This window comes from Trichosurus vulpecula, chromosome 5 (assembly GCF_011100635.1).
Source record: "Trichosurus vulpecula isolate mTriVul1 chromosome 5, mTriVul1.pri, whole genome shotgun sequence".
NCBI classification, from domain to species: Eukaryota; Metazoa; Chordata; class Mammalia; order Diprotodontia; family Phalangeridae; genus Trichosurus; species Trichosurus vulpecula.
In genome coordinates this window covers 12,574,015-12,600,556 of record NC_050577.1, presented here as the reverse complement: position 1 = coordinate 12,600,556, position 26,542 = coordinate 12,574,015, and positions in this window count along the sequence as shown.

Below are 26,542 nucleotides of genomic sequence, written 5' to 3'. Positions count from 1 at the left end.
GCCAAGACTTTTACAGTTGACCATCATTATAACTTTGCTGTTACTGAGTGTAATGTTCTCATGGTTCTTCTTACTTCACTTTATATGAGCTCATAAAGGTCTTGCCATTTTTTAAATCACCTGCTTTGTTATTTCTTATGGTACAATATTACTCCTTCACAATCTTGTGCCACAACTTCTTCAGCCATTCCCCAAATGATGGACATCCTTTCAATTTATCTCCTTTTAATAAATTCTGTTTTTGCTTTTGCTTTGTCTGAGGTTATGATTGCTACCCCTGCCTCTTTTACTTCAGTTGAAGCATAATGGATTCTGCTCCAGGTCTTTATTTTAACTCTGTGGTGTGTCTTTACATTTCAGCCGTGTCTCTTGTACACAACATAATGTTGAATTCTTGTTTTTAATCCATCCTTCTATCTGTTCATTTTTTTGGTTGATCTCATCTCATTCGCATTCACAAGTATGATTACCAACTATATATATTTCCTTCCATCCTATTTTATTTTGTGAGTCCTTTTCACTCACTTTTATCCTTTCTCCCCTCAAAAGTTTGCTCTACTTCTTACTATCGCCTACTTTAATCCTCGCTCCCTTTTATCATCCTACAAATCTCTTACTCCTTTCACCTCCTGTTTCCCTATGGGGTAAAATAGGGAAGAGGTTATCATGAAAGAAAACTTCAAGTACTTACAAAGCTGTCATGAGAGAAAGGTATAAGCTTGGTCAATTTGGCCTCAAAGGGCAGAAACTGGAGTAAGACATGTAGGTTTCAGAGGGGGATATTTGGGCATATGACTGCTAATAGTGAGAGTTGTCCAAAAGTGGATTGGGCTACCTGAAAACATGGCTAGTATGCATTTGCTGGAGATCTTTAAGCAAAAGATGGATGACCACTTGTTATGATTGCTGAAGGGAGACTCATTTTCAGGCATGAGTTGGAGCAGATGACTACTGAGGTCATAAACAGCTTTGAGATTCTGGGATTATAAGATTGAACTTGTTCTTGTCTAGGCCATAGTTGCAATCAAAGTAGAAATGTGATGGAAGAGTAGGGGTAGTGGGTAATAAAGATAACTCATGTTATCTTAACATTATTAGGTAATATGGGTTTTCAATACAATCTAGGATGTCCCATTGTGATTTATTTCTAGGTATAAACAGTCCATTTAGGTTTAGTATGTCTCTAAAGCCAAAGACAAATGGTAGGTATTCACACCAAGGTTTGAGTTAGCTATAATAATTTTTGCACTCTCCTCCTGTTACCTGCGTATGGCTTCTGAGATTGCTTCAAAAATAGCATTTTTATTGTGCTCTCTCTCTCACAGATGCCAAAGATGATGAAAAGAGAGTGAAGGGAATAGAATAAGTGATAATGTGTTTACCATGCAAATCCCTGCTCTACAAATAATGTGACACTTCTACTGACTAATTCAGTTTTCTGAGGGTTATTTTTAAATATGTTTTTCTAGATCCTTCTCTCTATTGACTTTATCTATGCTCAATAGAGCCTGGCACAAACAGAACACATTTGTCTTGCTATATTTAAGTGAACTGGCTTCCCAGGTGGGATTCCTAAAGTTCCTCTAAGTCTAAGCCTTCAGCAGGAGGCAACGTTATGCAGATTACAAAGAAAATCTTCAAGGGATACAGATATCTAGACTGGTAGCATCAAGACATCTTACTGAAACATAATATTTCCATGCCCTCAAAAAGAACATAAAGAGTTTGGTGGCAAATATAAAATTGTGGCCTATTGGGTAGTTTGCAACATTCATGGATCTGTCTCTACCAAAGCCCTTCCAAGTCATCAGGTACTAATGTTTCTTCATGCTGTTAGCAAATTTTAGTGACTTCTCAGGGATTAGCCAAGATAGCAGAGTAGAGAAAGTACTAAGCTGAATTCTCCCAACATTATCCTCCAAACAACTTTGAAAAAATACCTCAAAATAAATTCCAGATTGGAGGAGGCAACGAAAGGTCAGAGTGAGACATTCTTCCAACCGAAGGTAACATAGGAGGTTGGCAGGAGAGATCTGTGAAATGAAAGTAGAGCCCAGAGCCCACATGGATGAAATACCACTGGTAAAACTAGGTGGTGGTGACACAGGAGAGTAGCTTTTTGAGCTCTCAAGCCAGAGATGGTAAAGGGACCTGGAAACTGGTCAGAAAGAAATTACAGGAGACTTCTGTGCTATCACTGGATACAGGACCAAATGTTCGGCAAACCCATTACCTATAGCCACTTCTGGGTCATAGTTCAAGGGCAGGTGGAAGCACTTTCAATCAGGAGGGATCAGGAGCCCTGAGAGGAAACTATTTGTCAGCTCCATTGCCTGTAATCACTTCTGGGTCATAGTTCAAGGACAGATGGGAGAACTCTCAATCAAAAGGGAATGGAAACCCTTAGTAACAGTATTACTTCCTGTCCCAAGGGATCAGGGACCCTGAGGAACAGTATTGTTTCTGGCCCAGGGGAGTAGGGGCTCTGAGGAGCAATATTACCCTTTCTGGGTAAGAATAAGAGTGGAGACCAGGAAAAGAGTAACCACACCTCTTCCAAGATCACACCACTTAGAGGTACTGAAAACTTTCAAACTCCCCAAAAGAGCTCTGAAAACAGGAGGATAAAAATGCCTAAAGTTTGAGACAGAATTCTCCAGCCCCAAGCCAAGAACAGAGCCCAACATTAATGTAAAATTCCAAACTATGAAACCAAGTAGAAAAAATTATCAAACAAGCAACAAAAAAACAACAACAACGAAACCCTGATGATAAAAATGTTACTGTGGTGACAAGGAAGATCCCAACACAAACTCAGAGAAAGACAATGAAGTCAAAACAGCTCCAAACAAAACATCAAGGGGAAAAAATATTAATTGGACACAAGCATGCTGAAAGAGCTAAAAAAAATTTCACAATCAAATAAGAGTGGTAAAGGGAAGATTCAGTAAAGAAATGAAAACAATGAAGAAAATTAAACAAAAGATAATATACAGCTTTGTAAAAGTTTGGGGCAACTATAGAGACATATGATAGAGTGCCAGGCTTGAATAAAAGAAGACTAATATTCCTGAATTCAAATCTGGCCTCAAATACTTAGCTGTTTGACCCTGGACAAGTCACTTATCCCTGTTTTCCTCATTTCTTCACCTGTAAAATGAGCTGGAAAAGGGAATGGTTAAACAACTTCAGTATCTTTACCAAGACAACCCCAAATGAAGAGTTGGACATGACTGAAGTTACTAAAGAACAACAAATGAGACATAAAAACTGAAGAAAATAACGCCTTAAAGAAACAGAATTGGCCAAATGGAAAAAGGGGTTCAAAATTTACTGATGAAAATAACTCCTTAAAAAGCAGAATTGAACTAATGGGGGGGGGGAGAAAGAGGCATAAAATCTCACTGAAGAAATGAATTCCTTAAAATTAGAATTGGGTAACTCAAAGCTAGTGACTCCATGGGACATCAAGAAACAATAAAACAAAATCAAAGGGATGAAAAATAGAAGAAAATGTGAAATATCTCATTGGAAAAACAACTGACTTAGAAAATAGATCAAGGAGGGATAATTTAAGAATTATGACATTACCTGAAAACTATGATCAAAAAAGAGTCTAGACACCATATTTAAAGAAATATCAAGGACAACTACCTAAATATCATAGAACGAGAGGGTAAAATACAAATGAGAAGAATCCCCTGATCCCCACCTGAAAGAGACTCCAAAATGTAAATTCCCAGGAATATTATTATCAAATTCCAGAGCTTCCAGATCAAAAAGAAAATACTTCAGGTAGCCATAAAGAAACTATTCAAATACTGTGGAGCTACACTCAGAATCACACAGTATTTAACAGGTCTTGGAATATGATATCGTAGGAAATTGAAGAGCTGGGATACAACCAAGAATAAGCTACCCAGCAATACTGAGTATAATTCCAAAGGGAAAAATGGACATGTAACGAAATTGAGTATTGTAAACCATTACTGATGAAGAAACCATACCTGAATAGCAAATTTGACTTTTAAGAAGAGAAGCATTAAAGAGGTAAACATAAAGAGAAAACACATTGGACTCAATAACATTAAACTGTGTACCTATCTATATGAGAAAATGATATATGCATCTTCTAAGTACTTTATCATTATTAGGGCACTTAAAAGCACTCTAGATATAAAGACAGTGCAGGAGTCTGTCAATTTTGTTGGGAAAATATAAAGAAAAAGTGGATAGGTGAAAAAAAAAGAATGCCCTTGGAGAAGGGGAAGGAAGAACAAGGGGAAAATTAGGTAATATTGAACTTTTTTCCTTCCACTTATTCGTATTTTATTTTTTGAGTTACATGTAAACATAGTTTTCAACATACATTTTATAAGATTTTGAGTTCCAATTTTTTCTCCCTCCCTTCCCTTCTCCTTCTCCTCCATCAAGCAATCTGACATAGGTTACACATGTACAATCATGTTAAACATATTTCCACATTAGTCATGTTGTGAAAAAGAATTAGAGCAAAAGAGGAAAACCATGGGGAAGAAAAAAAAGTGCAAACCCTAAGCTTCAATCTCCATTCAGATGCCATTGTTCTTGCTCTGGGTGTGGATAACATTTTCCATCATTACTCTTGAATTGTCTCAAAACATTGTACTTCTGAGAAGAGCTAAGCTTATCGTGGTTGATCATCACACAGCATCGCTGTTACTGTGTACAATGCTTTCCTGTGCTGCTCCCTTCAGTCAGCATCAGTTCATTTAAGTCTTTCCAGTTTTTTTTTCTGAAATCCACCTGCCTATCATTTCTTGTAGAACAATAGTATTCCATTACATTCATATTGCACACCTTGTTTAACCATCCCCCAATTGATGAACATCCCCTCAATTTTCAGTTCTTTGCCACCACAAAAAGAGCTCCTATAAATATGTTGGTACATATGGGTCTTTTTCCCTTTTTATGATCTCTTTATAATACAGACCTAGTAGTTCTATTGCTGGATAAACAAGTGTGCAGAGTTTTATAGCCCTTTGGGCATAGTTCCAAATTGCTCTCCAGTATATTTGGATCAGTTCACAACTCCATCAATAATGCATTAGTGTTCCCATTTTCTCACATCTTCTCCAACATTTACCATTTCCTTTTTTTGTCATATTAGCCAATCTGATAGGTAAGAAGTGGTACCTCAGAGGGGTTTTAAATAGCATTTCTTTTATCAATAGTGATTTAGAGCATTTTAATGTGACTATAGATGGCTTCAATTTCTTTATCTGAAAACTGCTTGTTCATATCCTTCAACCATTTATCAATCAGGAAATGACTTGTATTCATATTTACAGGGATATAATACTATAAATTTGACTCAACTCTCTATTTGAGAATTGAGGACTTTGTCAGAAGCACAAGCGGTTAAAATCATTTCTGATCTTTCTGCTTCCCCCTCTGATCTTGGTTACATTGGTTTTGTTTGTGCGAAAAATAAAAGCATTTTTAATTTAATGTAATCAAAATTATCCATTTTGAGTTTCAAAATGTTATCTATCTCTTGTTTCATCATAAATTGTTCCCTTCTGCATAGATCTGACAGGTAAAGTATTCCTTGCTCTCCTAGTTTGCTTATGGTATCACCCATTATATCTAAATCATATACCCATTTTGACCTTCCCTTGGTACATACTATGTGAGCTGCTGGTCTATGCCTAGTTTTGGCCATACTGTTTTCCAGTTTTCCCAGCAGTTTTGGTCAAATGGTGAGTTCTTATTCCAGATGCTGGAGTTTTGGGGTTTACCAAACAGTAGATTGATATAGTCATTTGTACAGAATCTTACATACCAAACCTATTCCATTGATCTACCACTCTATTTCTTAGCCAGTACTAAATAGTTTTGATGATTGGCACTTTATACTATAGTTTGATATCTGGTATGGCTAGGCTACCTTCCTTTGCATTTTATTCATTAATTCCCTTGATATTCATGACCTTTTGTTCTTCTGAATAATTTTGTTACTATTTTTCTAGCTCTATAAAATATTTTTGGTAGTTTGATGGTATGGCAATGAAGAAATAGTTTAATTTAGGAAGAATTGTCATTTTATTATATTAGCTCAGCCTACCCATGAACAATTGATGTTTACCCAGTTGTTGAGATCTGACTTTATTTTTATGAAAAAATAAAATATGTGTGAAAAATGTTTTGTAATTGTATTCATACAGTTCCTGAGATTGTCTTGGCAGCTGATTCTCAAACATTTTATATTGTCTACAATTGTTTTAAAAGGAATTTCACTTTCTATTTCTTGCTGCTGGGATTTATCAGTAATATGTGGAAATGGTGATGGTTTGTTTGGGTTTATTTTATATCCTGCAAATTTTCTGAAGTTGTTAATTATTTCAAGTTGTTTTTCAGTTGATTCTCTAGTATCCTTTAAGTATACCAACATATCATCTTCAAAGAGTGATAGTTTTGTTTCCTCATTGCCTATTGTAACTCCTTCACTTTCTTTTCCTTCTTTTATTGCTAAAGCTAATATTTCTAGTACAATATTGAATAACAGTGGTGATAATTGGCATCCTTGTTTCACCCCTGGAAAGCTTCTAGTTTATCTCAATTATATATGAAATTCTTGCTGATAATTTTAGATAGATACTACTTATCATTTTAAGGAAAACTCAATTGTTCCTATGCACTCTAATGTTTTTTTTTTTTTAATAGGAATGGGTGCTGTATTTTGTCCAAAGGTTTTTTGGCATCTATTGAAATAATTGATATGGTCAATTATGCAAATAGTTTTCCTAATATTGAACCAGCCCTGCATTTCTGGTGTAAATCCCATCTGTTCATAGTGTATTATCCTCAGGATAAAATGCTATAATCTATATTATAATATTTTATTTAAAAATTCTGAATCAATATTCATTGGGGAAATTGGTCTATAATTTTCTTTCTTTTTTGGCTCTTTCTGGTTTTTATATCCACACCATGTTTGTGTCATAAAAGGAATTTGATAGGACTCCTTCACTTATTTTTTTTCCAAATAGTTTATATAGTATTGGAATTCATTGTTCTTTAAATGTGTAGTAGAATTCACTTGTAAATTCATCTGGCCCTGGAGATTTTTTTTTTCATAGGAGGTTCTACTTTCTCTAAAATGGGATTGTTTAAGTATTTCATTTTCTTTTCTGCTAATCTGGGCTTTTTATGTTTTTGTAAATATTCATTCATTTCACTCAGATTGTCAGATTTATTGGCATACAATTAGGTAAAATAGCTCCGAATTATTGTTTTGATTTTCTCTTCAATGGTGGTGAGTTCATTCTTTTCATTTTTTGGTACTGGTAATTTGACTTTCTTCTTTTTTTAAATCAAATTAACCAAAGATTTAACTAGTTTATTGATTTTTTTATAAAATGAATTCTTAGTTTTCATTATTAGTTATCTTACTTTCAATTTTATTGATCTCCCCTCTGATTTTCAGACTTTCTAATTTGATATTTAATAAGGGATTTTGAATGTGTTCCTTGTTCTAGCTTTTTTAGTGGTATGTCCAATTCATTGATCTTCTCTTTCTCTATTTTATTCATGTAACCATTTAAAGATATAATTTTTCCACTAAGAACTGCTTTGGTTGCTTCCCAAAAATTTTGGTATGTTGTCTCATTATTTTTGATTTCTTTGATGTTTTCTGTGATTCATTGTTTCACCCACTCATTCTTTAGGATTAGATTATTTTCCAATTCATTTTAACCTATCTTTCCACGGCCCTTTATTACACATAATTTTTATTGCTTTATGATCTGAAAAGGAAGTATTTAATATTTCTGCCTTTCTTAATCTGATTGTAAGGTTTTTATGCCCTATACATGGTCAATTTTGTGTAGGTACCATGAACTACCGAGAAAAAGGTATATTCATTTCTTTCTCCATTCAGTTTTATCCAGAAGTATATCATATTTAACTTTCTAAAATTCTATTAACCTCACTAACCTATTTCTTATTTATTTTGTAATTAGATTTATCTAGTTCTGAGAGGTAGAAGTTGAGATCCCCCAAGAAAAGAACTTTTCACACCAAAGGGGAGAATGGTGGGGGCAGGCAATGATTGAAACAGTCTAAATTTGTACAAAGAGGGTAGACTCTACACACACACACACACACACACACACACACACACACATTTTGTTGATAATTGAAATCTATCTTAACAAACAGGAAAGTAGGAAAAGGAGATAAGAGAAAGTTGGGGATGGTAAAAGGGAGAACCTATAAAGAAGGCTATGGTTAGAAGCAAAACATAATTTAGAGGAAAGACAGGAGAGATGGAGGGGAGGGGGGGGGAGAAGAAAATAAAATGGAAGAAAATACACAGTCAGTAATCATAGCTGTGAATGTGAATGGAATAAATTAACCCACAAAATAGAAGAGGATAGCAGAATAATTAGAAACCAGAATCTATCAATATCCTGTTTCAAATAAAACTGAAACAAGGAGAGACACCCAGAGTTAAAATACGGGATTGGAGCGGAATCTTTTATGCTTCATCTATGTAAAAGCTTCAGGGATAGAAATCATGATCTCAGACAAAGCAAAAGCAAAATTATACTTATTCCAAAAGGACAAGCAGGGAAAGTACATCTTGCTAAAAGGAGCCATAGACAGTGAAGTAACATCAACACAACATATGTGCACCAAATGGCATAGTATTCAAATTCTTAAGGGAAAAATTAAATGAATTACAGAAAGAAATGGTAAAACTGTACTAGTAGGCTACCTCAACTTTCTTCTCTCGGAGTTAGACAAATCTAATACTAAAATAAATTAGAAAGAATACAAGGAAATAAATAAAATCTTAGAAAAGTTACATATGATCGATAGAAAGGAGTATACCTATTTTCTGAGTTGTGAATGGCACCTTCACATAAATTTACCATATTTTTGGTCATAAAAACCTCCTAACCACATGCAAAAAAGCAGAAATATTAAATGCATCTTTTCAGATCATAAAGCAATAAATGTTACATTCAATTATGGGCAGTGGAAAGATAGATTAAAATTAATTGGAAACTAATTAATCTAATCCTGAAGAATGAGTGGGTCAAAGAACAAAAGAAACAAGCAATAATTTCACTAAAGAAAATTACAACAATGACACAATGTTCCCAAATTTGTGGGATGTAGCCAAAGCAATACTTAGGGAAAATTTGTTATCTCTAAGTGATTATATCAATTAAATAGAGAAAGATTAGGTCAATAAATCGAGCATGCAATTAAAAAAAAATCTAAAAGAAGTATAAGTTAAAATACCCAATTAAACACCAAAATAAAAAATCCTGAGAAAAGAAAGATTATTAAAATTAAAAGTTTAAAAAAAGTTGAAGTAATAAAAGTAGAAGGGGTGGAGCCAAGATGGTGGCTGGAAAGCAGGGACTAGCATGAGCTCCCCGCCAAGTCCATCCAAAAACCTATAAAAAATGGCTCTGAACCAACTCTAGAACTGCAGAACCCACAAAATAGCAGAGGGAAGCAGGGCTCCAGCCCAGGACACCTTGAATGGTTGCTGGAAGAGGTCTTTGGTGCATGGAGCTGGGAGTGGAGCAGAGCCCAGCATGGGCCGTGTAGACCAACCAGACCAGGAGCTGGGCAGACCATGCCCTAGTGCCCTGAATCAGTGAGCTGCAGCAGTTACCAGACTTCTCAACTCACAAACACCAAAGACAACAGAGAAGGTTAGTGGGAAAAGCTGCTGGGGACAGGGGGATAGAGTTTGAGGTTCAGCCACTGCCCCAGGGGTAGCAGAGGTGGGGCAGATACAGAACTACAGCTGCAGTAGCTTCAGGCCCCAGGCCCACCTGGTGGGAGGAATTTAGTGGCAGATCAGAGCACGAGTGGGAAGCCTGCTGAAGATCTAAGTCCAGTCTGGGTTGGGGGTTCTTGGGGAAGGAGGAATGCTGGTGTGGCAGAGCTGGCTGTAATAGCTCTGAAATCAGCAGCTCATCCCCCCAAGCTTGGAACATAGTACTCTTCCATTTACAAGCAGTCATACCCTGCTGAAAAACTCAAGGGTCAAGTAAGTCGACTGGGAACATGGCCAGGCAGCGAAAACACACCCAGATTCAGTCTCAGACTTTGGAATGTTTCTTTGGTGACAAAGAAGACCAAAACATACAGCCAGAAGAAGTCAACAAAGTCAAAGAGACTACAACAAAAGCCTCCAAGAAAAACATGAACTGGTCCCAGGCCATGGAAGAGCTCGAAAAGGATTTGGAAAAGCAAGTCAGAAAAGTAGAAGAAAAATTGGGAAGAGAAATGAGAAGGATGCAAGAAAACCATGAAAAACAAGTCAATGAGTTGCTAAAGGAGACCCAAAAAATACTGAAAAATATACTGAAGAAAACAACACCTTAAAAAATAGACTAACTCAAATGGCAAAAGAGCTCCAAAAAGACAATGAGGAGAAGAATGCCTTGAAAGGCAGAATTAGCCAAATGGAAAAAGAGGTCCAAAAGACCACTGAAGAAAATACTACTTTAAAAATTAGATTGGAGCAAGTGGAAGCTAGTGACTTTATGAGAAATCAAGATATTATAAAACAGAACCAAAGGAATGAAAAAGTGGAAGACAATGTGAAATATCTCATTGGAAAAAAACACTGACCTGGAAAATAGATCCAGGAGAGATGATTTTAAAATTATTGGACTACCTGAAAGCCATGATCAAAAAAAGAGCCTAGACATCATCTTTCAAGAAATTATCAAGGAGAACTGCCCTGATATTCTAGAGCCACAGGGCAAAATAGAAATTGAAAGAATCCACAGATCACCTCCTCAAATAGATCCCAAAAAGAAATCTCCTAGGAATATTGTCACCAAATTCCAGAGCTCCCAGATCAAGGAGAAAATATTGCAAGCAGCTAGAAAGAAACAATTTGGGTATTGTGGAAACACAATCAGAAGAATCCAAGATCTATCAGCTTCTACATTAAGAGATTGAAGGGCTTGGAATATGATATTCCGGAGGTCAATGGAGCTAGGATTAAAACCAAGAATCACCTATCCAGCAAAACTGAGTATCATGCTTCAAGGCAAAATATGGATTTTCAATAAAATAGAGGACTTTCAAACTTTCTCAGTGAAAAGACCAGAGCTGAATAGAAAATTTGACTTTCAAACACAAGAATCAAGAGAAGCATGAAAAGGTAATCAAGAAAAAGAACAAGGAAAAGAAATTGCAAGGGACTTACTAAAGGTGAACTGTTTTGTTTACATTCCCACATGGAAAGATGATGTGTATGATTCATGAGATCTCAGTATTAGGGTAGCTGAAGGGAATATGTATATATGTATTTGTGTGTGTGTGTGTGTGTGTATGTGGAGAGAGAGAGAGAGAGAGAGAGAGAGAGAGAGAGAGAGAGAGAGGGCACAGTGTGAGTTGAAGATGAAGGGATGATATCTAAAAGAAATAAAATCAAATTAAGAGATGAGAGAGGAATATATTGAGAGAGGGAGAAAGGGAGAGATAGAATGGGGTAAATTATCTTGCATAAAAGTGGCAAGAAAAAGCAGTTCTGTAGGAAGAGAAGAGAAGGCAGGTGAGCAGGAATGAGTGAATCTTACCCTCATCATATTTGACCTGAGGAGGGAATACCATACACACTCAATTGGGTAACTTACCCCACAGGAAAGAAGGAGGAAGAAGATAAAAAGGGGGGATGATAGAAGGGAGGGCATATGGAGGAGGAGGTAATCAAAACCAAACACTTTCTAAAAGGGACAGGGTCAAGGGAGAAAATTGGATAAAGGGGGATAGCTTAGGAAGAAGCAAAATATAGTCTTTTATGATATGAGTATTGTGGAAGGGTTATACGTAATTATACACAGGTGGCCTAAGTTGATTTGCTTGACTGCTCAGGGAGGATGGGTGGGAAGGGAAGAGGGGAGAGAATTTGGAACTCAAAGTTTTAAAAACAGATGCTCAAAAACAAAAAAAAAGTTTTTGCATGCAACTAGAAAATAAGATATACAGGCAATGGGGTATAGAAATTTATCTTGCCGTACAAGAAAGGAAGGGAAAAGGGGATGGGAGGGGAGTGGGGTGACAGAAGGGAGGGCTGACTGGGGAACAGGGCAACCAGAATATACGCCATCTTGGAGTGGGGGGGAGGGTAGAAATGGGGACAAAATTTGTAATTCAAACTCTTGTGAACCTCAATGCTGAAAACTAAATATATTAAATTAAAAAGAAAGAAAGCAAAAAGAACAATTAAAAGGCAAAAAAATATAAAGTAAAAGTAGAAGCTGGTTTTGTGAGACAAAAGCAATCAAATGGAAAAATCATTGGTTAATTTGATTTTAAAAGGAGAAATCCATATTGCTACTTTCAAAAATGAAAAGCCTGAGTATAACCCCAAAGAAGATGATATTAAACCAAATATTAAGAGTTATTTTGTCCAATTATATGCCAATAAAACTGACAATCTAAGTGAAATAGATGAATGTTTACAAAAATATAAACTGCCCAAATTGACAGAATTAATAACAGAATACTTAAATAATCTAAACCTAGAAAAATAAATTGACCTGTCATGAATAAGATCCTTAAGAACCTCCCTCCAAGAGCACATGGATGCCCAATTGATTTCTACCATATGTTTAGGGAACAATTAATCCAAATATTATACAAATTATTATTAAAACTAGATAAAGGAGTTCTACCAAATTCTTTTTATGACACAAATATGGTTTTGATACCTAAACCTGGTAAGTAAAAACCGACAATGAAAACTGTAAGCCAATTTCCTTAAGGAATATTGAAGCAAAAGTTTTACTGATGAGATTTCAACAATGTATCACAAAGATTATATACTATGACCAGGTGGGATTTATACCAGCGATGTATGGCTGGTTCAATATTAGGAAAACTATCAGCATAATTGATCATAACAATAAAAATAAAAATGATATGAATACCTGAAACAATACAGAAAAACCACTTTTGACAAAATACAAAGCCCATTAATATTACAAACACTAGAAAGCATAGGAATTAGTGGTGCTTTTCTTTTTTAATTAAGACTTTTTTATTTTTAGTTTACAACACTGAGTTTTGCATAAGCCTGAATTCCAGATTTTCTTCCACCCTCCCCGCTCCCTCTCTAAGATGTCATGGAATTCGATATATCTTCTACATATAACTTCTCATTGAACTTATTTACACAATAGTCAAGTTGTAAAGAAGAATTATGACCAGTAGGATGAATCATGAGAAAGAAGAAACAAAAACCAAAAACTAAAAACAAAAACAAAAGAGAGAAAAAAAAAAAAAGAAAAAAAAGGAGAGCAAACAGTGTGCCTCAATTTGCATTCAGTCTCCATAGTTCTTTCTCTGGATGTAGACAGCTCTTTCCCTCATGAGTACTTTGGAGTTGTCTTTGAACTTTGTATTGCTGAGAAGAGCCAAGTCTATCAAGGTTAGTCATCACAGAATCCATGTATCTGTGGCTATGTATAATGTTCTCCTAGTTCTGCTCCGCTCATGCGGAGCATGATGCAGCATTATATCGTGTAGGTTTTTCCAGGTTATTATGAAGTCCATATCTTCCCCATTTCTTATAGCACAATAGTATTCCATTACCTTCATATACCACAACTTGTTCAGCCATTCCCCAATTGATGGGCATCCCCTTGATTTCCAATTCTTTGCTACTACAAAAATGGCCACTATAAATATTTTTGTACATACGGGTCCTTTCCCCACTTCTTTGATCTATTTGGGATACAACCCTAGAAGTGGTATTGCTGGGTCAAAGGGTATGAACATTTTCATAGCCCTTTGAGCATAGTTCCAAATTGCTCTCCAGAATGGTTGAATCGGTTCACAACCCCACCAGCAGTGTAACAGTGTTCCAACTTTCCAACATCTTCTCCAGCATTTATCATTCTCCTATTTTTGTCATTTTAGGCGATCTGACAGGAGAGATGTGGTACCTAAGAGTTGTTTTGATTTGGTGCTTCTCTTAAAATGGTAAGTAGTAGCTATCTAAAACCAAGAGCAAGCATTATTTGTAATAGGGATAAACTTGAAGCTTTCCCAGTAAGATCAGCAGTGAAGCAACAATGTTCATTATCATCACTATTATTCAATACTGTATTTGAAATGCTAGCTATAGCAAGAAGGCAAGAAACACAAATTGAAAGAACAAAAATTGGCAATTAGGAAATAAAACTAGTACTCTTTGCAAATGAAATGATGGCATATTTAAAGAATGCCAGAGACCCAACAACAACAACAACAACAAAAACTAGTTGAAACAACACATTTATCAAAGTTGCAGAATATAAAATAATCCCATAAAAATAATCAGCATTTCTATATACTACCAAGAAATCCTAGCAGCAACAGAAAGGGAATTCCCTTTAAAAATAATTGCAAATGATATAAAATACTTGGTAGTCTTCCCACCAAGGAAAACCCAGGGATAATGTGAACACGATTACAAAACACTTCACACAAATGAAGTAAAATCTGAACAATTGGAGAAATATTAATTGCTCATGGGTAGGCCAAACCAATATAATCAAAATAATTATATATCATACCAATATATCAAAATGATAATGCAAAATGTATGCTTGCCAAAAAGATTTTTTTATGGAAAACTCATACAGGGCAAGCACTCACATGGTGGTCAGAAGAAGCAATGCAAGGACACTCTGAAGGTCTCTCTTAAGAACTTTGGAATTGATTGTATGACATGGGAGACACTGGCACAGAATTGTTCAGCATGGCATGCCCACATCAGAGAAAGTGCTGTGCTCTATGAGAAAAGCAGAATCAAAACAGCTTAAAGGAAATGCAGGATGTGCAAATTTAGAGTATCCACCCCAAATATTCACAGTGACTATCTGTGCCTGACCTATGGTAGAGCATTCCAAGCTTTTAGTGGTCTGATCGACCACAGTTGGACACATTTTAACTTGAATCTAGTATAGTGATGCCATTTTGGTCCTCTTTGAGAAGGAGGGAAAACCACCAACCAAACAATTAAAGTGAAAATCTTACATGAGTTAGTTTACTTATTCAGTGTCATATCAATCAAAATTAAAGAATTATTTTATAAAGCAAGAAAAAATATTGTGGTCATTGAGACATTTCAGTCCTGTTTGACTCTTCATGAGCCCCTTTGGAGTTTTATTGGCAAAACATACTAGAGTGGTTTGCCATTTCATTCTCCAACTCATTTTATAGATAAGGAAAGTAAGGCAAAAATAGTTAAGTGATTTGCCTAGGATCAAACAGCTAGTTAGTCTCTGAAGCTCAATTTTAACTCAGGAAAATGTGTCTTACCTACTTCAGGCCCAGAACTTTATTCACTATGCAACCAAATAGCTTGCCTTCTCAAGGACAGGGAAGGGATGGAAAGAAGGAAGATAATTTGGAACTCAAAATTTTTAAAATGATTTAAAAAAATAATATGTTACATGCAACTGGGAAATATTTAATTAAATACATAAAAACAATTTTTAAATGTGAGCTTATAAATTTTAGTTTTTTTCCTGAGTTTTCCTGAAATGTTGGGGGACTCCTTGAAAATTAACTAATATGTTCAAGTGCTAGTCAACTTGAAGCTGTCCACAGATGGCATCACACAGTCAAAGGCAATTTCACACTTTCTCAAATTTATGTGCAGACACCTGGGGTGGCCCCAAGGATCCCTCTGTCAAGTTATGCTTATGGATCATAGGTTAGAGAAATTTGAGATTCCAAATCCACCAGAGAGCCACATAACACCTGACACTATGGTCTGTGATTTTATTTGTATATGTAGAAAGATCCTGGGGTTCCATGGGTTAAGCTAAGATATGCTAATTATGCAACTTCCACTCTCTGGATGTCAGTTTCCTTATCAGTAAAATATATGGTTAGATACAGATAAATTTGATAGAGATATAGGTGTATCTAGATGTAGACATAAACATATATCTATGTATGTGTGTATTATATATTTGTGTTTGCCTAGAGTATATAAATTATATATGTTTGTATCCAAGGACCAGTCTAGCACTTAATCACTTAATCAATACTAGTTGACACTCTCTCTCTCTCTCTCTCTCTCTCTCTCTCTCTCTCTCTCTCTCTCTCTCTCTCTCTCTTTCTCTCTCTCTGTCTCTTGCTATGTTTATATACACACAATCCTGGCCTGCACTGGGAAAATTTTTACATTCCATTCAGTCAGACATGTATGTGTATATAGACACATACACTTACAGATATATATAGACACATTCTGGATGAATGTACTTTTAATTCTGCAATTCTATATTATTCCTTATTTTACAACCAAGCTCACTCAATGCATGCACCAAGACAGCAGACAAGCAATGATGCAGCTGTTACTTTGAGGCAGCCAAGAGCTGTTTAATAATAATTTCTATTTCCCTCAGGCTTTAAGGTCTGACGAGTGAGTTCCTCACAATGCTGGGATATGTTGTGCCAGTCTTATTGTCTCCATTTTATCGATGAGGAAATGACAGCTCTTAAAGACCAAGTTTCCTGGCCAAAGAAAGGGAGCAGCCTTGAAGCCTCATTGTATTTGGTTTCTAAGTGGTTCAGTCCAGATTTGAACTCAGTTGCTCTGACTGCAAACCCAATGACCTATCTACTATGCCCAGTTAGTTGCATCTCACTTTACACAAATCTAATATCTAGAAAATATGACTTTACATGATCATAGTAAGTATGCCTTTATTATACTACAAAATTATTGAACTCCCATGATTATAAACAATTGCAACAATATTCTTATTGAGATATATTTAGGAGAACCAAGCACAGTATTTAGAGAACTTAAGTTTACAAAAGGGTTATTAACTTTACAAAAGCAAGTTTATTTTAAATATATTTTCATAAATCACATAAGCCTTGAGGATTATTTTCTTAACTTCCACTCTCACATAAAAGTCCTAGGTCCCATAACAAAGCAATATTATTTACTCAGAGTATTAAGTGTATTAGTGAGAAGTTGGAAGTGAATCTAATGCCATCAGCTTCAGTACTCAGTGATATACTTTCCTCTTCAAATATCAGTTTAAAATCCTTTGAGTCAGTCATCTTTAATAGCTTTGAGAAAAGGATATTTACAGTAAGAATATTTTGTATGAAACTTCTCCCAAAAGTTTGTTATGCACTGTCTCCTGTGTATGCCTCAGGGTTCAGGGAAAGTGAACTCAAGCATAGAGACCACAGAAGATAAAGAGGTAATTCATAGGTCATGGGTGTTGGAAGTCATTTTTTTCCTATTTGTGGGGAGCTCAAGAAGTTCCCCTTAAGGATGGTGAATCTGCAGCCAATCTGTCCTTGTATATTGATGCAGACACTGTCATTACCCAGTGTTATACTGGAGAATAATGGAATAATGCTAGGACATGGATGGGGAGATGGGAAAAAAAGATCATCTGGACCTTCGAAAATCTCACATCTCAATGTCCACCTCCAGCCAAATGGGGTGTGTGTGTGTGTGTGTGTGTGTGTGTGTGTGTGTGTGTGTAAATCCAAGGCTAAAACTAAGGATTCTCCCCCATTTCTACAGTGGCAGTTCTGTTTCAGAGGTTTTAGCTAAAATTTAACATTGACTTGCTTTCTGGAACTCTTCAATTTCAGCTAACTCAATGATTTTATTTTAGGACACAAAGTGGATGAAAAAATCTCTCAGATTAGAATAGACCTCCTCTCTCATGTCATTTTATTTCATCAAGTGTCTTTTAAAGATTTTTCATAATCAATCTAAATCCTGTGATTGAGATGTATTTTCAGCTACTTAAGGTATCAAAAATAAAATGATATGTGGCAGTTTCATGTTATCTCCCCCAATGAAATCTATCAATCAAAAAACTTTTATTAATATAAATGACTACTCCATATCAGGCACTATAATAAAATCTGAGGTGATAAGGAAAGATAGAAATAGTCACTACTCTCAAGGAGCTCATATTCTAATGACAGAAAAATACAAATAATTAAGCATCTATAAGTACAGAGAAGATTGAATTTAACCTTAGAGATAAACATTCTAGTGATTGGGAAGATTTGGAAAGGCCTTTTGATCTGTTGCTGATGTGGCCTATGAGTCCCCCAGTGCCTAAGCTTATAGGGGAACCAGAGCATGGGTAGATATGATGAGTCTGGGAGACCAAGACCACAGAAGGAGGAAGGAGGAAGGAGGCAAGTGTCCAGTGGGAAGAAGTGTTAGAATTGGTTGGTGGGGGATGAGCCCAGGGAAGCCAAGTTTTGGTAAGAGGATATGTACCTGTCCTGCCATTCTGAGAGTGATTAAAGGTCTACAGGCAGTGTCATGTGAGGCAGGGGGTCATTTGTCCTCTTGGTATTTGGATCCCCAGCCCCTATAATACTGTTTGGCGCAGAGTAGGTACTTAAGAAATGGTTGTTGATTAGTTGACTATAATTCAATTTACGCCAGATAATAGTTCATGTGCCCATCTTTTAAACTGTACCATTAGTTCATTGCTCTTTCAATTCCTTTTCTGTTAAGCTTGTCTAAATGATAATAATTTATAAGTCTAGATAGATTTGGATTCAGAAGACCTGCAATAAAATTCTTGGTTCTGTCACTTGCTTATGAGGCTGTGTTGGTAAGCAAAATGGGCTCTTAGCACTTAGTTCAACCAGTGCCCTTGAAGAGTTTGGCTTTTGTTTCCTTTGAGTAATTCAGTGTATTTCATTGAGTCTTACTAGGTGCTAAGCCCCAGGCCCAAACCCCTATTAGGTGTAAAACCTATGTGAGTGTGGATTGGTAACTAATGTGGGGCCCAAGGTGGGGCTAACTGAGGGGAGGTGCTAACTCCAGAGCCAATCATAGGAGTCTAAGTTCTGGTCATTCAGATGATGTTTGATGACGTCTGAAATGCTTTAAGAAGAGAAGACAGAGCCATTTGCGCAGGGCTCTCACTCTTGGTGGCATGTGGAGACTCCAGGCAGCTGTAGCTAAGAAGCCCTCCAGCTCATGAACCCAGATGTTGGGATTTTGTTAAACTCTGGTAACTATGTATTGGGGTTGGAATCAGACAGGGTCTGTCTGTTGATGTTTGTAATTTGTTTGTATTTGTTCCACAGTTCAGGGTGCTGGCTTTTTCCCCTGAACTAAGTAAATGGTATTTGTATGCTGAATTAAAGTAAGCTTGTCAACCCCTTAACATTGCTTTCCTTACTAAAGCAGGTCAACAGAACCTGTGCTTTTGCAGCGTGCTGGTAGCATTCTTGTTGTTGGGCTTCTGTTGCTCTTTCACCCCCACAACAGCTGCTAGCTGGATTGTTGAAACACAGGCCTTGGACAAGTAACTCACCCTCCATGGATCTCAATTTCCTCCAACATAAGAAAGGGTCTGTACTAGATGACCATCGAAGTCTCCTCCATTTCCGGGTCTGATATCACTGATCTTCCTCTCCCAAGCCCCTCCATAAAGCCTAGCCCTTGGCTTTCACATATAGCACTTTTATGTCACTGATTCATAATAATTCCAGGCAGCAAAGAAAGGGAAATGGCTGCATTCAGGGATACTGGAACCACTAAAATGTAGAGATCATCATTCTGCCACCCAAAGGTGGTTAGACTTTCTTTCATGGCCCTATGGACTTGGCTCTAGAACTCCCATGTGTAGCCTCTCCTGTCATAATTGGTCAGTATCTCACATTGTCCATTTGATCTAAGCAGCTCCAGCCATACTTCATTTTACCCTGACATCCTCTTGGCTACCACCTTGAACCTACCCTTTTCTCCAACCCTCTCCAACTTTCCAGTACTGAATCATTGTCAAATCATATACCTTTGTTACTACCGATAAAGGTTTATCAATCTACACCTCTATGGTTCTACTTACTATCACATTACTTTCCAAACCAACATATACATCCCCAGCTACCAGTTCTTTTTTTATGTCACCTCTCTCTGTCTGTAAACAAACTCCTCATGGTTATGGACTGCCTTTGTTTTGTATTTATATTCCCCAGAGTTTGTTACATAAGTTGACCATAGAAAAAGCATCTTGTGGGAACAACCTCTAAACATCTCTTTCTAGGTATAGTCTATATACATTCATTCCAAGGAGGCATGGAACAAATTATTGGTAATACCACCAGATTACATTCATTTACGCTTTGCTCAATTCATTTAATGTAATTTAAGGCCAAATATATGTCTTATTTTCCCCAATTTTGACTTGTACATTTTCTGGATTTGGCCTATAATTCCCTCCACTTTTGTGGACATGTCATTAGGAGGATATATTGTGGGAAAATCAGGAAAAACAGAATGATGAGATAAGAGACAGTGGGATCAAGAATGATAAAAAAGAAACATCTTTATTTTTAACATAAACAAATGTTAAGCATTTTGCAATGTTTTCTAATATGGCAATTTTGTGTAATTTCTATTCATCATGTGCATAATTAGCCATCACTCAAGTTCTCCTTCACTGGCCCTCATGAAGTAAAGATAATGTTGGATTCTTGAAGTCTTTTATGATGGAAAACAAGTCATAGCTGTTCTTAGCAAGCTGGAAAGGTCTCCACTCCAGGGATCTGGGGAAGAAGCCTGTCTTTTGGCTCAAAACTTATTGAGGTAAGGAAAGTTCATTGTCCAGCTATCCTTGGAATGTAGAGTTCCTTGACCATGGCATATCTCAAAGACTACATACCAAGGCATGGAGGCATTGTCATATGCTTTGGCAGAAGGAATAACCATGAATAAAATTACAGACTGGACTATTGCAATGTGCCAAAGTTTGAACCTGGTGTTTTTTTTCCTTTCAAATAGATCCAGTTTAGGGCTGCTTTCAATATTTGGTATCATTTCATAGTTAAGGCATTTTCTTTCATCAGGCCTATAGTTTTTGATTATAGGGAATTCCTCATGTGACCTTGAGAAATAAGATGATTTGTCCATTGTCAGAAAGATAAATAGTGGCAACACCAGCATTTGAATCCAAGTCATCTGACTTCAAATCTAGAGCTCTTTTCACAGAATATATTTTGCATTTGCTTCTCTGTGTTTGTGGTGTGTCTGCACTACCACCAAGTAGAACATAAGCTCATTTGAAGAAGGGACTACTTAATTGTGTCTTTGTATCACCAGCACTTTGCACAAGGTTGTACAGTATGCATTTTATTTTTTTGTGTCCAATCACATGTAAAACCAATGTTTTAAAATCATTTTTTAAAATTTTCAGTTAAAAATGTTTTTCTTGCTTCCCTCCCCACCTCCTTATTGATAAGGCAAGCAATTTGATATGTTTTATATGTGTAGTCATGAAAAACATTTCCATATTAGTCATATTGTGAAAGGAAACACAGACAAGAAAAAAAACAAGAACAATGAAGTGAAAAAGGTATGCTTCAATCTATATTCAGACTCAAACAGTTTTGAGGAGCATAGGACATCACATGCCTGTAATCAAGTGCAATGATTAAGGAATCACTCACCCAGGTTGCACCTATATATGTCCTTAGCAAACAGGGAAGCCATTCATTTTTGTGACAATGACAATGAAGCCTCATGAAAGTTCCAAAATTCATGGTAGACCTATAAATTATTTTCCTTGAACAATAGATGTTATTCTTGCTTAACCAAGGTATTATGTACTATGTACCTGATGTGTCAGTATCAATAACCTGCAAAGATACAGTGTTCCATTAGTAAGACATTTGCATTTGCATTTAAATTTTCCTTGCCTGAAGACATTCATTCTCAGTGTAGCCATCATTGTTTAGGGTCTAGTTATTATGAACAGTATTACTTGTCCTGATTACCTAGTAGAATAGTAAGATTAATAATAAATAATAAACAATCTGATTCATTACTTTGTAGGGCCAAGACATCCTAGAATTTCAGACTTAAAAGGCCCTTTGGTGGATATGTCTGAAAACAAATTTCTTCTCCACCGTAACACGTAACACACAGGTAATTAGTTATACAGTGTCTTCTTAAAGACCTCCAGTGAAGGAGAAGCCACTACCTCCCAAGTGAAGACATTCTGCTTTGGAAAACTTAGATTTTTAGGAAGGTTTTTTTTTAATTTTCATTTTGTTTTCTCTTTCCACCAAAGCCTAATTTGCTTCTTTGCAATTCCAATGCATTATGCTTTTTTTCTGTACTCTAAATCCAAGCAAAAATGATCCTATTACCTCTTCTGGCTGAAATTCCTTCAAATATCTGTCTTCAAATGTGACTCTTTAAGTCTTGCCTACCAGTCTTCCCTTCTCTGGATTAAATGTCCCCAGTTCTTTTCAGTGGCCTTAATATGGCAAAAGAGACCCATTTACCATTCTGGCTGTCTCTTTCACTATGCCTTACTGCTTATCCAATCAAAATACACTGGCAGGGGGTTGTAGATAATGATCCCCTGTTATCAACACTAGTAAATTTGCACTGGGAAGCTAAATGATTTAAGTTTTTATTAGCCCAGGAAACTTGAAGAATAGAGATGGACTGGAGGGAGGGCCACTGGCAAGAAATACAGATATTATGGAGGAAGCTCTTACCCAAAAGAAGAAAATCAAGGACTTCCATGTTCTGAGCTCACTTTGGTGCATAAAGGCACGAAAGAAGTGAAAGGAAGTAAATAAGCATTCATTAATAGCCTCTTTTGTTCCAGGTACTGTGCTAAGTGCATTTGTTCTTCATAACAACTCTAGGAGTTAAGTGCTATTATTATCCCCACTTTATAGCTGAGGAAGACTGGTGCAGGTCTGCAAGGGTCACACAGTTAGCAAATCTCTGAGGCCAGATTTGAGCTCAGGTCATCTTGACTCTAGGCCTGGTGCTTTACTTATCTGACCGGTTAAAAAAATTAAAGATTGAAGTGTACGATTGTTGTCTGGTAGAGGGAAAGTGGCATAATTAGGAGCAATGGGATGACATCATATAAACAATAATTGAGGTTACACACAAGGAACAAGCATCTCTGGTAGTGAGACTATTCGGCTATAGAAGTGTGTTAAGGCAGCTAGTAGACAGTCACCTCCTGAACCAGGGACAAAGAAACTCGGTTAACTAATGAGAAGAAAGCAGGGTACCGGATGAAGGAACTCTTCTCAGGCTCTCATATGGTTTGGATTCTGCCCCTTTTTGGATTTTTGGAACTTAATGGCATGGTATGATAGAAAGATAACTGACCTGGGGTCAAGTGAACTTTGATGTATGTCTTACCTTTAGACTAGATCATTAATTAGCCATGGGAATATAGTAGAGTCACCTGACCTTCCTGAGATAGTTTCCCCATCTCTAAAATGAGGAAAATAATAGCAATTCATGTCATAGAGTTGTGGAGATAATGAAATTAGATCATGCATGGAAAGCACTCCACAAAACACAACTTGGGAAAAATCTACCTATTATTGCTTAAATTCTGTAAAGATTCCAACTTAAAATCAAAGAAAGGGTCAATTTTTTGAAGCCGTCATTGTTTGTTTAATACTTGTTTGTCTTGAAATGAAAAGATTTGACTTAAAAAATATCTACTGGAAGATTTTACCATGTGCTATCCTGCCATACCAAGTTTATTAATTACTACATAATATTGAAAACTACAACAATAAAAAATCAAGTGTTTGGAAAACTGAAGGCAAACACCAAGGATGTAAATCTGAGGCCCATTCCTTTTCAAAGTAAGAACATTTCTTTTTCCTGAGAATATGCCTCTCTGCCAAAACTCAACTCTCATAATGAGCATATTCTCAAAAAAGAATTCCAAAGGGAGTTCGAGTTCTAACTCATGCCCAATCTGCCCGAAAGGAGAGAGGATTCCTTGATCTTTGGACCATTCTTGTGGACTCATTATAGGCTTTTCCCTCCTACATGTCTTGCTTCTCTTGGATAAAAATTTTTTTGTGGTAACATATTTGGCCATTCCTAAGACATTTTTAAATTCTATTAACCTATCTTTAAAAAGTAAACACCATGGGCATGGGAATTTTGAATCACCTCATATGTTTGTTGTGAAGATAGTATTTTGTATACTTTAGTACTGTACAAAATGTTGCTATCGAATTATTCATTATTATTAGAGTAATGGATATTTAAATATTAATGACAATAAATCCCTCTACCTTTTTACTCAGTCTGAATGAGACATCAAAATTTAAATTGTTAATAAACATAGTATTGAAAAAATAAACATCAGGGGCCATAGAGGACATTTAATATGACAACAAACATTAATGTCTTAAGGTCATAGAATGAATTAGAACTTGGAGGATAGAGGAGAAGTCCCAGAATCCCCAAGAGGTTGAGTGCTTTGTCCAAGGGTTCATAGGCCATAAGTGCCAGAGTCATGATTTAAATCCAGGTCTCCTGATTCCAGATTCCAATAAGTTTCCATGCCACTACAAGTAGTGAATGTTTCCACCAACTTGACATCTATTTATCCCATTATGATTTTCTCTTTACTTCAGTCAACTATGTTGTCAAATACTGCCTCTAAATTTCCTACTCTCCTACCAACTCTCTCCTTACCTTGTATCCTGAACTTCTCTTGTGTTCATGTTTGCTAAAAAAGTTTTGTTAATTAATGGGAAGGATGCTAAGGTAAGGTACACTGAGCTTCCAGGCCCAATAAGTACGCCGCACAAGAGTAACCAGGAGGCTACAGAGAAGCATGATGGTGTAAAGCAAAATCATGCTTCCCCCTCTATGGTAAAAAGATTACCCACTGGCCTCAAGTCCTTGTTCAGCTTCCTCCCGTAGGTCAGCTCTGCTACTGGCAGCTCCGCCTCCGGCTGTGGCTGTGGCTGTGGCTGTGGCAGCCTCTGGCTCTAATGGAAGCTGTTTTTAAGCATCCGGCTTCTGCAGGGGGGGGGGGGGGGCGGGGCGGCGGGGCGGTGTAAGGTATGCCAGGGAAAGCACATGTTCTTTCAATCTGCTTAAGCAAGGTGAGGGGGTTGACCAGGAAAGCACAGGTTCTTTCCATCAGCTTAAGCAAGGGAAGCAAGGTGAAGGGGCCGACAAGCTTACTCCAGTCCAACGTACAAACAGCATTTAGTTCAGGGGTAAAAAGCCAAACTATTCAAGGGCACTTGTTGACTAAGTGCTAAGGAGCCCATTTTTGGTTACCAACACACTATGAACAAAGCACTGGGCTAAGTACCATGGAGGAGAAATCTGAGGACCAGAAGAACCATCTCCTATGTTCCTCAAAAGTGCTGGACTGATTATCTAGGTAGGAAATCAGTAATTTCCTTAACAGCACCCTAGTGGCCTGTAAGAGTTAATGGGGGTTCACAAAGGACCTAGTTTTTTTTTCCCAATGAATAGCTTTAAAACTGAGAAAATCAGGCTTCACCTGGAGAGATCATTAGGAAGTCTGAATACATATGATATATTACATTTGTTTTTCCTCAGACCTGGGGCTGGAGAGGCAAAATTTTAAATATTAATTATGAGAAGGGCTCAAATTAATTGGGGAGGACTCAAATGGAGACAGAGAGTCTGAGTAACCATGAGGCCACTGCTAAGGAGATGGTGATATTTATTTTGAGTGGCCACCAAAGAGTGGCCCTTCATTTTAAACTAATTATTTTGGCTTGTTGTTCTTCAGTCACTTTAGTTGTTTCTGACTCTTTGTGACTTCGTCTGGGGTTTTCTTGGTAGAGATACTGGAGTGGTTTGCCATTTCCTCCTCCAGCTCATTTTACAGATGAGGTAACTGAAGCAAACTTGCCCAGGACAACATAGATAGTAAGTGCATGAGACCAGATTTGGACTCAGGAAGGTGAGTCTTCCAGACTTTAGGCCCAGTATTCAATCCACTGTGCCACCTGGCTTCCCAGTTATGCTTACTATGTGCTAAGCTCTATCATTTCTCTGCTCCGGAAGGAGTCCAAGCATTGTCTGAACCCTCTTTGTTTCAGCTCCTTGTTTAAGACAAAGTCCTGATTGCCTTGTCCTGCTTCTGGGTTTGAATGGGGACCTTTATTTGGAAACAGTGCAAATTTTTAATTATTTCACCTCAACATATAATCCAAGCAAAAGCATCAATGTGACATGTGTTCCACCTCAGCTTCTCACATAAATCTTTAACTGCCAAAACTTGGGTGGGGCAGGCACATTTCCACTATTTTTGATAGAAAACTTTCTAAAATCTCTCATGGATTTCTTCAACTGAGTGTTCTGAGAATCATTTCAGCTCTTCTTCCTTTTTCTTGGTAACCTGAAATCATTATTGTATAATGATACTATTTGAGGCTATGAATATATAGAGGTCTGTTTGTCCCTATGCTAAGTAAACCATTTGCCTCTCAAGGATCTCTCTCATCCTCTTCATATCTCTGTGTACACACATGTATGCGGTTTTTTAATTGTCATCTGTGGCAGATGGGGAAACCAGGTCTCCAGTCTGATAAATTGCATCTAAAATACAAGTAAATTGATTCTGAGGGCCTGATGCTTTCTCCTATGAGAATGAAAGGATTGTATTTTAGTGCATATGACCATAGGCCTTCACTGCTTAGAACCTTTATGCCTTTGTTCAGAGTTTTTAGGCATATT